The 13140-nt window shown below is 37.2% G+C and overlaps 1 pseudogene; it reads right to left on the bottom strand.

Moving 5' to 3' along the window:
* Positions 1-449: 449 nt before the first annotated feature.
* On the bottom strand, positions 450-2474 carry LOC119283478 (annotated as a pseudogene).
* Positions 2475-13140: the final 10666 nt, after the last annotated feature.

The following is a 13140-nucleotide window of genomic DNA, read 5'->3' as shown; positions in this document are numbered from 1 at the left end:
GGGTCTATTATGACATAAAGATTAGGTGCCTAACGGACATTGTTTATCTTGAAAAACAAATATTTCTCAATGTAAGAAAATAATCTTTTTAACTTTTAATTTAAAAAACTAGTGTATTTTTTAGGGCATAAGCTCCTATCTATATCTACTTTCCTTGAGCATAATATAGGGTTTTTTATTTGATTCTAAATTCCAATATAACACATTAGAATTATTAATAAGATGGTCCTAATATATTAGGAATATTTAGATTGCCCCCTCTATTATTAACTTTATTAATTCTATTCTAGACCCTATCCCTATGGTTTATTCTTATGAAATATCATATAAAAAAGAAGGTATAAGAAATGGACATAATGAAATTCTTGATTCGATCTTACGACCTTATTTATTTGATTAATGGATCAACAACCAAACCACCCATTTTATGAAAAATAAGGAGCATGGTCTTATTCAAATTCAAAGTGCTTCGTAATCTTCAACCAGTTCTGTGCTTCAATATAATTTCCCGAAGTAAGCGCTATAGCTTGTTTCCAATATTCAGTAGCTTGATCAAACCAAGCTTCCGCAACTTCAGAATCACCCTGTAGAATGGCATGTTCTCCTCGGTCGGAATAGGAAGTTCCTTCCCTTAGAACTATACTTGAGAGTTTCCTACCTCATACAGCTCAGAAATTGCTATCTGAATTTCCCCTATCTTAACTGAATTCGATTTATCAAAAATTGATCCAATTAGTTCTTAGGTTAAGAAGAAGAAATTAATTAGCTAAGTTTCAAACCCTAATTTTTATCAATAATCGGTTTGATCTTTTTCCCCGCATTCAGAAGAATGAAGCATAGATAGATATAGAGCCTTCGTTCAAATTTTTTGAAAGGTAACTATCCTGGTTTCATATATGAAATCTCTATAGAATCCATGAAAAAGACTTTTTTCCGTATGGAAGAAAAAGAACTTACTATCTTTGGGATCTGATACTACACCGCTGCTTAATTCCTTAGTGGATCGGCTCTATTACATAAGTGGATTCCTAAATTTTGCCCCATATCATGGGATAAGTAAGCAGTTTTTTTGTTGGATCGACCTAGTCGCTCACTAATTGATCTTTACGGTGCTTTCTCTATCAATTTGAGAAACTTTATCCATAGAGTAGTAGTATAAGCCATACTTTCTTCATTTTTTGATTCTCGTGAAGTGTCCTTCCTTCCTACAGCTGATAGGGAAAATCATTGTTTTTACGATCCCCGTGTAGAAAGCCCTTTTTCTAGTATTTACTAGAAAATTTGATCCTGTTTTTTTCTATAATGGAGATAGTCGCACATAATGACATATCACGGCCATATTATTAAAAGCTTGCAGTAAGAAGGGGTTTCGTTCTAGTGCCCAGAAATAATATTCCAAAGCCTTTGTATGATCTCCATTGCTTGTGTGTATAAGGCCTATGTTATAGAGTATATAACTTCAATCATAGGGATCAATTTCTAGTTGCGTAGCTTCATAATAATTTTGCAAAGCTTCCGCATATTTCCTTCGGATTGAGCCAACATCCATTACAGTCGTTCATTCTATTCAAAAAATCTCCGTTCCAAAACCGTACATGAGGTTTTGATCCCATACAGCTCCTCCCTTCTGTACATAATAGTACTAAGCGAAATAATCTATAGAATCAAAATATAATTAGTCCCGTCTCATTATGAACTGAAAGGGGCTGGTATTTTTCCAAGAAATCACTAGCCAACTTTTGCAGAAGAGGTTTTTCTTAGCACCAATGAATTTTATTAATGCTAGAGGAAAACGATAGCTCCAACAATTTCTTTGTTCTCAACAGCTCCTATTTATAGGAATTAGGTACTTCAGCGATATTTGATTGTTACAGGGGTATCCAAAGTAAAACCTAATGGTTGTTTGTTATCCCAACCATTCTTCCCAGCCCTGATACCGATCGGGAAAGGGGTAATTTCTAACAAAGTTTTTCTCTTGTTGATTCCTATTTCTAAGTGTAGTGTTTTTCTCCCCTATGCTGCTCACGGATACTAATAGAGTAGTATTGGCTTGTAATCCATACCATATCATGTAGGTGTAACCGTTCGCTCAATACTCAAATCTATAATTGAAGTATCTGAAACCGCATCAATCGAGGATACACGACGGAAGGAATTGTTAGTTCGCCTAACCTTCCCGAAGCGTGGGTTTGTTTGATTTACAAATTTGGTTCTCTCTATGAATTTGGTTCCAACCCCTTCTCTTTTTGGTAAGACTGAGGTATAGGAAGGGCTAAAAAAGCAAAAAAAAGGAGTCAAATCACACCATCTCTATAATAAGTAAATGCCTTTTTTCTCTTGAGGTTGTCGGAATTATTCACAATAAAGTATTGGCTACAATTGAGGAGGTATTATCAATGAAATTTCCATTTACACGGGATCTAGGCATAATTCCCAACCCATTATATATAGAATTGTTTTCATTCCTTCAAAAAATAACATAAAAACAAACACATTCAATTCTTATAATTATAAATAGATTGATCCATATGCTCTACTAAATCCATATGCTTTAAATGGATAAAAGAGATATGGATTTTCCGCTCAGCTCAAATTGTATCATTTTCCTTCTGTTTGGACACGAAGAGATATGAAATATTTGACTAAGACTAGATTTCATTCCACTTTCCTATTTTTGAACAACAACTTATGTTATCAACTATTTTGTGTTTTCAAAGTATTAATTGTCTCATACCCTATTTTTGATTTTGATAGTATGGTGTAGCGTATCTTATGCAAACGGAATTCTAAGGTTTCTTTATTTTATTATGTAATAAGAAGAATTCTTCCATTTTTCTTTTTCTTTAGTTGCGGGAAAACCCAATTAAAACTTTATTTTATAGCGAGCGCAATTTCTAGTAAAAAATCTTGTATCCCTCCACTTAGATCAAAAGGAATTTTTCCAATAGAACTATGGAACCCCCGAGTGGTTGTGGTTGTACTTGTACTGTAGGAATAAGAAAACTCACTATTCACTTAGTTTATTTTCTATAATAAGTTAAGTTATGTAGGAGAGATGGCCGAGCGGTTCAAGGTGTAGCATTGGAACTGTTATGTAGACTTTTGTTTACCGAGGGTTCGAATCCCTCTCTTTCTATTTTTCTTAATTCATCAACGTTAAGGATCACAATGTATCAAATCAAATAACATTTTTTTCCAGCAATAATATAATATCTTATATTATCTTATTTTGATTTAGTAGAAATTAGAAATTCTCTATAGCAAATTACTGTGGTATGTAAAATACACATAGAGGAAAAATGAAAAAAGAATGCTAATCCTAGGGTTAATCAATTTTAGCTAGTTGATGGGAAAATACAAATTAATGGTAATAGTCTTAGGGCGATTTTGTTCGGGAAAGGGGAAGGGGAAGAAAATTCTATGAACCTTTCCTTTTTTCGTTAAGTTCAAGTCGGACGTGAGTAATATTCTACAACTAACAACTCATTTATTTTGAGACTAACCCACTTCCTATCTAGGATTTTATTTACTAGTCCTTTATATTCCAACGTGTCAATCGCCAAATGCTTTGGCAATTTCCCCAGGTCCGATGAAGCAATATAATTTTGAACGAGACCTTTTGATCTTTGGTTATCCTTCGTAGTAATAATATCTCGGGGTTTGCAAGGAAAACTTGGTATATTGACTATACGACCATTAACTAAAATATGTCTATGGTTGACTAATTGGCGGGCCCCAGAAATGGTTGAATCCATACCCAATCGAAAAATGATATTATCCAAACGCATTTCAAGTAATTGTAGTAAAACCTGGCCTGTTGACCTTTTTGCTTTTCCAGCGATATGTACATATCTAAGTAATGGTCGTTCTGTAGACCATAATGAAAACACAATTTATGTTTTCCTTGAAGACGAATACGATATTGCTCCTTTTTCCCATAATCGATTTTTTTTTAAGATTACTTCCGGATTTAGGTGTTTTTCTAGTGAGTACTGATAAAGCTCCCACACGGTGTATGTTTTAAATGAGGTCCTCGATAATGGGACATGAAGACTCCTTTTTATTTTATTTAAATTTCACTTTTACACAATTAATTTCATTGTATTTACATTACAGAATACATTGAAATTAAAACTGAATTAAACTACAGGATAAACAGAGTAAAATCAACTAAAGTACCCCAAAAATGGAATTTCATCAAAATCTTTATTTTTTGTATATATATTATTTATTATATTGTTTCGTATCTAGCAAAATTGTAAGGTAAAAACATAAAAGATCCTGGATTCTACATTTAATTCAGAAAAAAGAGATTCTTGTTTGTAGAACATCGATAGAGAAAAAAGGCAACTATCGGACTTGAATTGATGACCCTCACATTACAAATGCGATGCTCTAACCTCTAAGCTAAGTGGGCTTGCATAACGGAAATAGTGTAACAAATAGAAATAGGTATAGTATAGGAAATCCGTAAATCTCATATATTAGTTATTAATCTTAGCTATTAACTAGTTCTAAATTTAAAGTTCTATGTATAAAAATAAAAAAACTAAAACTTCTTAAAGATAAAGTTAGCTTGATATGCTTAACTATAGGATATTAAAAAATAAAATTATAGGATTTATTGGTATTTTCATTCGATCATTGTAGACTTTAATATTTGCTAATAATTTGAGGATTAATATTTCACTAAGGGGAACATAGAGTCAGAGTAAATAAAATTGATAATTCTGATTAGAAAAAAGAATAAATATCAAGTGTTATAGTATAATTTTGAATACTACAAAAAAGTAAGACAGGAGGGGGGATAAAAACTTTTGGATATATTGATTCGGATTGAATTGCAAATACATCAAGGATAGAATCAATTCAATTCTGAATTGCAATAAGCAAGCGAGGTCTCTCAAATAGAGTCGAACTGAACTGCTAGACTACATTGAGTGATGATCTCAATGATTCAAAAAAACTAAGAGATGGATGAAATTACACAAGGAATCATGGTCTCAAAGAAGAGGGAAATGGGGATATGGCGAAATCGGTAGACGGTACACACTTGATTGTATTGAGCCTTGGTATGGAAACCTGCTAAGTGGTAACTTCCAAATTCAGAGAAACCCTGGAATTAAAAAAGGGCAATCCTTAGCCAAATCCATGTTTTGAGAAAATAAGTGGTTCTCGAACTAGAATACAAAGTAAAAGGATAGGTGCAGAGACTCAATGGAAGTTGTTCTAACGAATCGAGTTAATTACGTTGTGTTTTTAGTGGAATTCCTTCTAATTCTAAACTAGAGAAAGAGGGGTTTTACACCTTATACATTTAATAAACACATACACATACTGACATAGCAAACGATTAATCATAGAACTCATATTATATTATATTATATTATATTATATTATAGGTTCTTTATCTTTTTCAAATGAAACAAGAAATGATTATGATTATGAACTGAAAAAAATCATATCATAATATATATTTTTCATTATTGTGAATCCACTCCAATCGAATATTGAATAATCAAATTCTTGAATTCAAATTCAAAGTTTTCGAGATCTTCAAAAAATTGGATTAATCGGACGAGGACAAAGAGAGAGTCACATTCTACATGTCAATACTGACAACAATGAAATTTCTACTAAAAGGAAAATTTGTCGACTTTATAAGCTGTGAGGGTTCAAGTCCCTCTATCCCCAAATCCTCTTTTATTCCCTAACTATACTATATTAGTATTATTTATCCTCTCTTTTTTCTTTTTATCAATGGGTTTAAGATTCATTAGCTTTCTCATTCTACTCTTTCACAAAGGTATGCAAAGAGAACTCAATGGATCTTATCCTATTCATTGAATAGATTTCTTTTTATTAGAGTATCGGCAAGAAATCTTAGTTATTCACTCTATTTTTAAGTTTTATTTAAGTAAACCATGCACAATGCATAGGACTACCCCCCATTTTCAAATTTTAAATTTGAAATACTTTAATTATTTTTTTGTCCTTTTAATATACATAGATACAAAACTCTACTAGAATGATGCACAAGAAAAGGTCGGGATAGCTCAGTTGGTAGAGCAGAGGACTGAAAATCCTCGTGTCACCATTTCAAATATGGATCCTCGCCGAGAAAAAAGAGATCCACCAAATAGGTATTGATCCAAATACCTCGAGATGGATTGTGATACATATTCATTAATAATATTTATTCATCTAAGTGGATAAATCAATAATATAAATATAGAGGCACTTCTTTTTATTTTTAAATAAGTTTTAAAATATATCTTTTCTTTATGATAAAGAAGGGGGTGAGATTCCCCTTTATTTTTTTTGTGTTTCTTAATTTTGTATTCCACTATTTTGATGAATATTTTTTTAACCTTCCTTATATTTATCTTATCTTACCAATAGCGGATTTGTTGATGTCTTTTGTTGAATCTTTTTCACGGCTCGATAGAGAATTTGATAAGCCAATGATTTTCTTTCCGTCTTTCATAATATGGTTAACCACCATGTTGAAGGAAATATGCCCTAGAGGCAATAATAAAGTTGTTATTTGTATTTCCTTATGTCATGGTAAATGTTTATTACTCATGCTAGAATTGTATTAATCGGAAACTTAGTACAGGTGTGAATACATAGACAAACAAAGTGTCCCTAGTATGCCTCTACTTGACTAGCTCGTTAATCAAAGATGGTTAAGTTTCCTAGCCATGGAGATGTGTTTTCATTTGATGAACGGGATCAGATCATTAGAGAATGATGTGATGGACTAGACCCATCTTTTAGCTTAGCACTACGATCGTTTAGTTTATTGTTATTGCTTTCTTCATGACTTATACATGTTCCTATGACTATGAGATTATGCAACTCCCGAATACCGGAGGAACACTTAGTGTGCTATTGAATGTCACAATGTAAATGGGTGAATATAAAGATGCTCTATAGGTGTCTCTGATGGTGTTTATTGAGTTGGCATAGATCGAGATTAGGATTTGTCACTCCAATTGTCAGAGAGGTATCTCTGGGCCCTCTTGGTAATGCACATCACTATAAGCCTTGCAAGCAATGTGACTAATGAGTTAGTTGTGGGATGATTCATTACAGAACGAGTAAAGAGACTTGTCGGTGACGAGATTGAACTAGGTATGATGATACCGATGATCGAATCTCGGGAAAGTAACATACCCATGACAAAGGGAACAACGTATGTTGTTGGGCGGTTTGACCGATAATGATCTTCGTAGAATATGTAGGGACCAATATGAGCTTCCAGGTTCCGCTATTGGTTATTGACCGGAGATGTGTCTCGGTCATGTCTACATAGTTCTCGAACCCGTAGGGTCCGCACGCTTAACGTCCGATGATGATATGTGTTATGAGTTATGTGATTTGATGTACCGAAGGTTGTTCGGAGTCCCGAATGAGATCACGGACATGACGAGGAGTCTCGAAATGGTCGAGACATAAAGATTCATATATTGGAAGGCTACATTCAGACACCAGAATTGTTCGGGTCGTTTTGGATAAGTTTCGGAGTACCGGGGGTCACCAGAACCCCCCCCCCCCCGGGAAATTATTGGGCCTCATGGGCCTAATGGTGGAAGAGAGGAGGCAGGCCAATGTGTGGTGCGCGCCCCCTCTAGCCCAAACCGAATTGTACTAGGGCTAGGCCCCCCCTCCTTCTCTTCTTCGTGTCCTTCCTTCTTCTCCTACTAGGACTAGGAAAAGGGGAAACCTACTCCTACTAGGAGTAGGATTCCCCACTTTGGGCGCGCCCCTTGTGGCCGGCCCTCCTCCTCCCCTCCTTTATATACGGGGTAGGGGGCACCCCATAGACACACAAGTTTATCTTTAGCCGTGTGCGGTGCCCCCCTTCACAGTTTTACACCTCGGTCATATTGTCGTAGTGCTTAGGCTAAGCCGTGCGTCGGTAACTTCATCATCACCGTCAACATGCTATCTTGCTGACGAAACTCACCCTTGGCCTCAGCTGGATCAAGAGTACAAGGGACGTCACCAAGCTGAACATGTGCAGATCACGGAGGTGCCGTGCATTTGGTACTTGATCGGTTGGATCGCGAAGACATTCGACTACATCAACCGTGTTACTAAATGCTTCCGCTTTCGGTGTATGTGGGTACGTAGACACACTCTCCCGTCTCGTTGCCATGCATCTCCTAGATAGATCTTGCGTGACTGTAGGAAAAAAATTGAAATACTGCATTCCCCAACAGTGGCATCAGAGCCAGGTCTATGCGTAGATGTTATATGCACGAGTAGAACACAAAGAGTTGTGGGCGATAATAGTCATACTGCTTACCAGCATGGCATACTTTGATTCGGCGGTATTGTTGGATGAAGCAGCCCAGACCGACATTACATGACCATGTTCATGAGACTGGTTCTACCGATGTGCTTCGCACACAGGTGGCTAGTGGGTGTCTGTTTCTCCAACTTTAGTTGAATCGAGTGTGACTACGCCCGGTCCTTGTTGAAGGTTAAAACAGCACACTTGACGAAAAATCGTTGTTGTTTTTGATGCATAGGTAAGAACTGTTCTTGCTAAGCTCGTAGCAGCCACGTAAAACTTGCAACAACAAAGTAGAGGACGTCTAACTTGTTTTTGCAGGGTATGTTGTGATGTGATATGGTCAATACATGATTATATGAATTGTTGTATGAGATGATCATGTTTTGTAACAAAGTTATCGGCAACTGGCAGGAGCCATATGGTTGTCGCTTTATTGTATGAAATGCAATCGCCATGTAATTGCTTTACTTTATCACTATGCGGTAGCGATAATCGTGGAAGCAATAGTTGGCGAGACGACAACGATGCTACGATGGAGGTCAAGGTGTCAAGCCGGTGACGATGGTGATCATGACGGTGCTTTGGAGATGGAGATCAAAGGCACAAGATGATAATGGCCATATCGTATCACTTATATTGATTGCATGTGATGTTTATATTTTATGCATCCTATTTTGCTTAGTAGGGCAGTAGCATTATAAGATGATCTCTCACTAAATTTCAAGGTATAAGTGTTCTCCCTAAGTATGCACCGTTGCTACAGTTCTTCATGCTGAGACACCACATGATGATCAGGTTAAACTTGACGAGCCTAGCATATGCAGATATGGCCTCGGAACACTGAGACCGAAAGGTCGAGCGTGAATCATATATTAGATATGATCAACATAGTGATGTTCACCATTGAAAACTTCTCCATCTCATGTGATGATCGGACATGGTTTAGTTGATACGGATCACATGATCATTTAGATGACTAGAGGGAAGTATATCTAAGTGGGAGTTCTTAAGTAATATGATTAATTGAACTTTAATTTATCATGAACTTAGTACCTGATAGTATTTTGCATGTCTATGTTGTTATAGATAAATGGCCCGAGCTACTGTTCCTTTGAATTTTAATGCGTTCCTAGAGAAAGCTAAGTTGAAAGATGATGGTAGCAACTACACGAACTGGGTCCGTAACTTGAGGATTATCCTCATTGTTGCACAGAAGAATTACATCCTAGAAGCATCGCTAGGTGCAAAGCCCACTGCAGGAGCAACACCTGATGTTATGAACGGCTGGCGGAGCAAAGCTGATGACTACTCGATAGTTCAGTGTGCCATGCTTTACGGCTTAGAATCAGGACTTCAACGATGTTTTGAACGTCATGGAGCATATGAGATGTTCCAGGAGTTGAAGTTAATATTTCAAGCAAATGTCTAAATTGAGAAATATGAAGTCTCCAATAAGTTCTATAGCTACAAGATGGAGGAGAATAGTTCTGTTAGTGAACATATACTCAGAATGTCTGGGTACCACAACCACTTGACTCAAGTGGGAGTTAATCTTCCTGATGATAGTGTCATTCATAGAGTTCTTCAATCACTGCCACCAAGCTACAAAAGCTTCATCATGAACTATAATATGCAAGGGATGGATAAGACAATTCCCTACCACTTCGCAATGCTTAAAGCTATGGAGGTAGAAATCAAGAAGGAGCATAAAGTGTTGATGGTTACCATCAAGCCTAAGACTGAGTGCTTCTACTTCAAAGGGACTGGACACTGGAAGCGGAACTGCCCCAAGTATTTGGCGGATAAGAAGGATGGCAAAGTGAAAGGTATATTTGATATACATGTTATTGATGTGTACCTTACTAATGCTCGTAGTAGCGCCTAGGTATTTACTGGTTCTGTTGCTCAGACTTGCAACTCGAAACAGGGGCTACAGATTAAGTGAAGATTGGCTAAGGACGAGGTGACGATGCGCGTGGGAAATGGTTCCAAAGTCGATGTGATCGCAGTCGGCACGCTACCTCTACATCTACCATCGGGATTAGTACTAGACCTGAATAATTGTTATTTGGTGCTAGCGTTAAGCATGAACATTATATCTGGATCTTGTTTGATGCGAGACGGTTATTCATTTAAATCAGAGAATAATGGTTGTTCTATTTATATGAGTAATATCTTTTATGGTCATGCACCCTTGATGAGTGGTCTATTTTTATTGAATCTCGATAGTAGTGATGCACATATTCATAGTATTGAAGCCAAAATATATAAGTTTAATAATGATAGTGCAACTTATTTGTGGCACTGCCGTTTGATACGTCTCCGTCGTATCTAAAAAATTTTATTGTTCCATGCCAATATTCTACAACTTTCATATACTTTTGGCAACTTTTTATACTATTTTTGGGACTAACATATTGATCCAGTGCCCAGTGCCAGTCCCTGTTTGTTGCATGTTTTTTGTTTCGCAGTAAATCCATATCAAACGGAGTTCAAACAGGATAAAAACTGACGGAGATTTTTTTGGAATATATGTGATTTTTGGGAAGAAAAATCAACGTGAGACGATGCCCGAGGGGGCCACGAGGCAGGGAGACGCGCCCTAGGGGGTCAGGCGCGCCCTGGGCCCTCGTGGCCACCCTGTAAGGCGGTTGATTCCCTTATTTCGCCACAAGAAAGCTAATATCCGGATAAAGATCGTGTTAAAATTTCAGCCCAATCGGAGTTACGGATCTCCGGGAATATAAGAAACGGTGAAAGGGCAGAATCTGAGAACGCAGAAACAGGGAGAGACAAAGAGACAGATCCAATCTCGGAGGGGCTCTCGCCCCTCCCATGCCATGGAGGCCATGGACCAGAGGGGAAACCCTTCTCCCATCTAGGTAGAAGGTCAATGAAGAAGAAGAAAGAGGGGGGCTCTCTCCCCCTCTCTTCTGGTGGCACTGGAACGCCGCCGGGGGCCATCATCATCATCGCCATCTACACCAACACCTCCACCATCTTCACCAACATCTCCATCACCTTCCACCCTCTATCTACAAGGGTACACTCTCCTGCAACCCGATGTACCCTATACTTGAACATGGTGCTTTATGCTTCATATTATTATCCAATGATGTGTTGCCATCCTATGATGTCTGAGTAGATTTTCGTTGTCCTATCGGTGGTTGATGAATTGCTATGATTGATTTAATTTGCTTGTGGTTATGTTGCTGTCCTTTGGTGCCCATCACATGAGCGTGCACGTGGATCACATCATAGGGTTAGTTGTATGTTGTTAGGACTATGTATTGGAGGGCAAGAGTGACAGAAGCTTCAACCTAGCATAGAAATTGATGCATACGAGATTGAAGGGGGACCAATATATCTTGATGCTATGGTTGGGTTTTACCTTAATGAAAGTTAGTAGTTGCGGATGCTTGCTAATAGTTCCAATCATAAGTGCATAGAATTCCAAGTCAGGGATGACATGCTAGCAGTGGTCTCTCCCACATAAAACTTGCTATCGATCTAGTAAAGTAGTCAATTGCTTAGGGACAATTTTGCAACTCCTACCACCACTTTTCCACACTAACTATACTAACTTTATTGTTTCTTTATCTAAACAGCCCCTACTTTTTATTTACGCGCTCTTTATTATCTTGCAAACCTATCCAAAAACACCTACAAAGTACTTCTAGTTTCATACTTGTTCTAGGTAAAGCGAACGTTAAGCGTGCGTAGAGTTGTATCGGTGGTCGATAGAACTTGAGGGAATATTTGTTCTACCTTTAGCTCCTCGTTGGGTTTGACACTCTTACTTATCGAAAGAGGCTACAATTGATCCCCTATACTTGTGGGTTATCAAGACCTTTTTCTGGCACTGTTGCCGGGGAGCAATAGCGTGGGGTGAATATTCTCGTGTGTGCTTGTTTGCTTTATCACTAAGTAATTTTTATTTGTTGTTCTAAGTTCTTCTCTATCTTTAGTTATGGATATGGAACATGAAATACCAAAAATATAGGTGTACCTGCTACTCATGGAGATGGGGAACCTCCTAAAACCCTCGTTGCTGGTTATGTGAAAGAGATTATGTACTACTTTGATAATCCTGAGAAAACCCCATTCAATTATGTTATGGGAGACACGTTGGATTAATGTGAATACTTTAGGGATTATCGCTTGACTCAAAAAGGGAAACTATTATGGGATCAAACTCATATGTTGCATTGGTATGATCGGGAACTATGCTTGAGATATGACTATACTTGTTGCTCTAGGATGAAGGCTCCACACCTTCCCTTTTCATGCAAATTTAATGATGATAAAACCTTGGCTTCTTATGCTAATGGTATATATGATTACTATGATGTGGAACAAATAGAAGAATTTGTTGCTTTTATGGGTGCTTATGAAATTGAATCTTTGTTTAAAGAGTGTGAAAATTTGATGATTCAGTTTATAGACCTGAAAATTTAGCTATACTTAAATATTGCTATGAGAATTATGAATACAATGCCAATATTCATGCGTTTATTGAGAAAGTCTCCGCTGTCCAAGAAGAGATTAATATTTTGCAGGACTCAATGGAAGAAGAAGTTAATGACATTGTGAGCTCATTGGATGAAAAAGACTAGGAGGAGAGTGAAGAACAAAAGGAGGAAGGGCGGATTGATCACCCGTGCCCACCTTCTAAGGAGAGTAACTGTTCAAATCATACATTGTTTAATTTCCCTTCATGCTTACCGAAGCATCATTGCTATGATGACTGTTATGATCCTGTTGATTCTTTTGAAATATCCCTTTTTGATGATGCTGCTACCTCATGAGCACTGCGTTGGTTTTCCCCGAAGAGG

The sequence above is a fragment of the Triticum dicoccoides genome, chromosome 4A (genome assembly GCF_002162155.2).
Source record: "Triticum dicoccoides isolate Atlit2015 ecotype Zavitan chromosome 4A, WEW_v2.0, whole genome shotgun sequence".
NCBI classification, from domain to species: Eukaryota; Viridiplantae; Streptophyta; class Magnoliopsida; order Poales; family Poaceae; genus Triticum; species Triticum dicoccoides.
The sequence above is the reverse complement of the archived record's forward strand: the minus strand, read 5'-3'. Positions and strand labels throughout refer to the sequence as shown.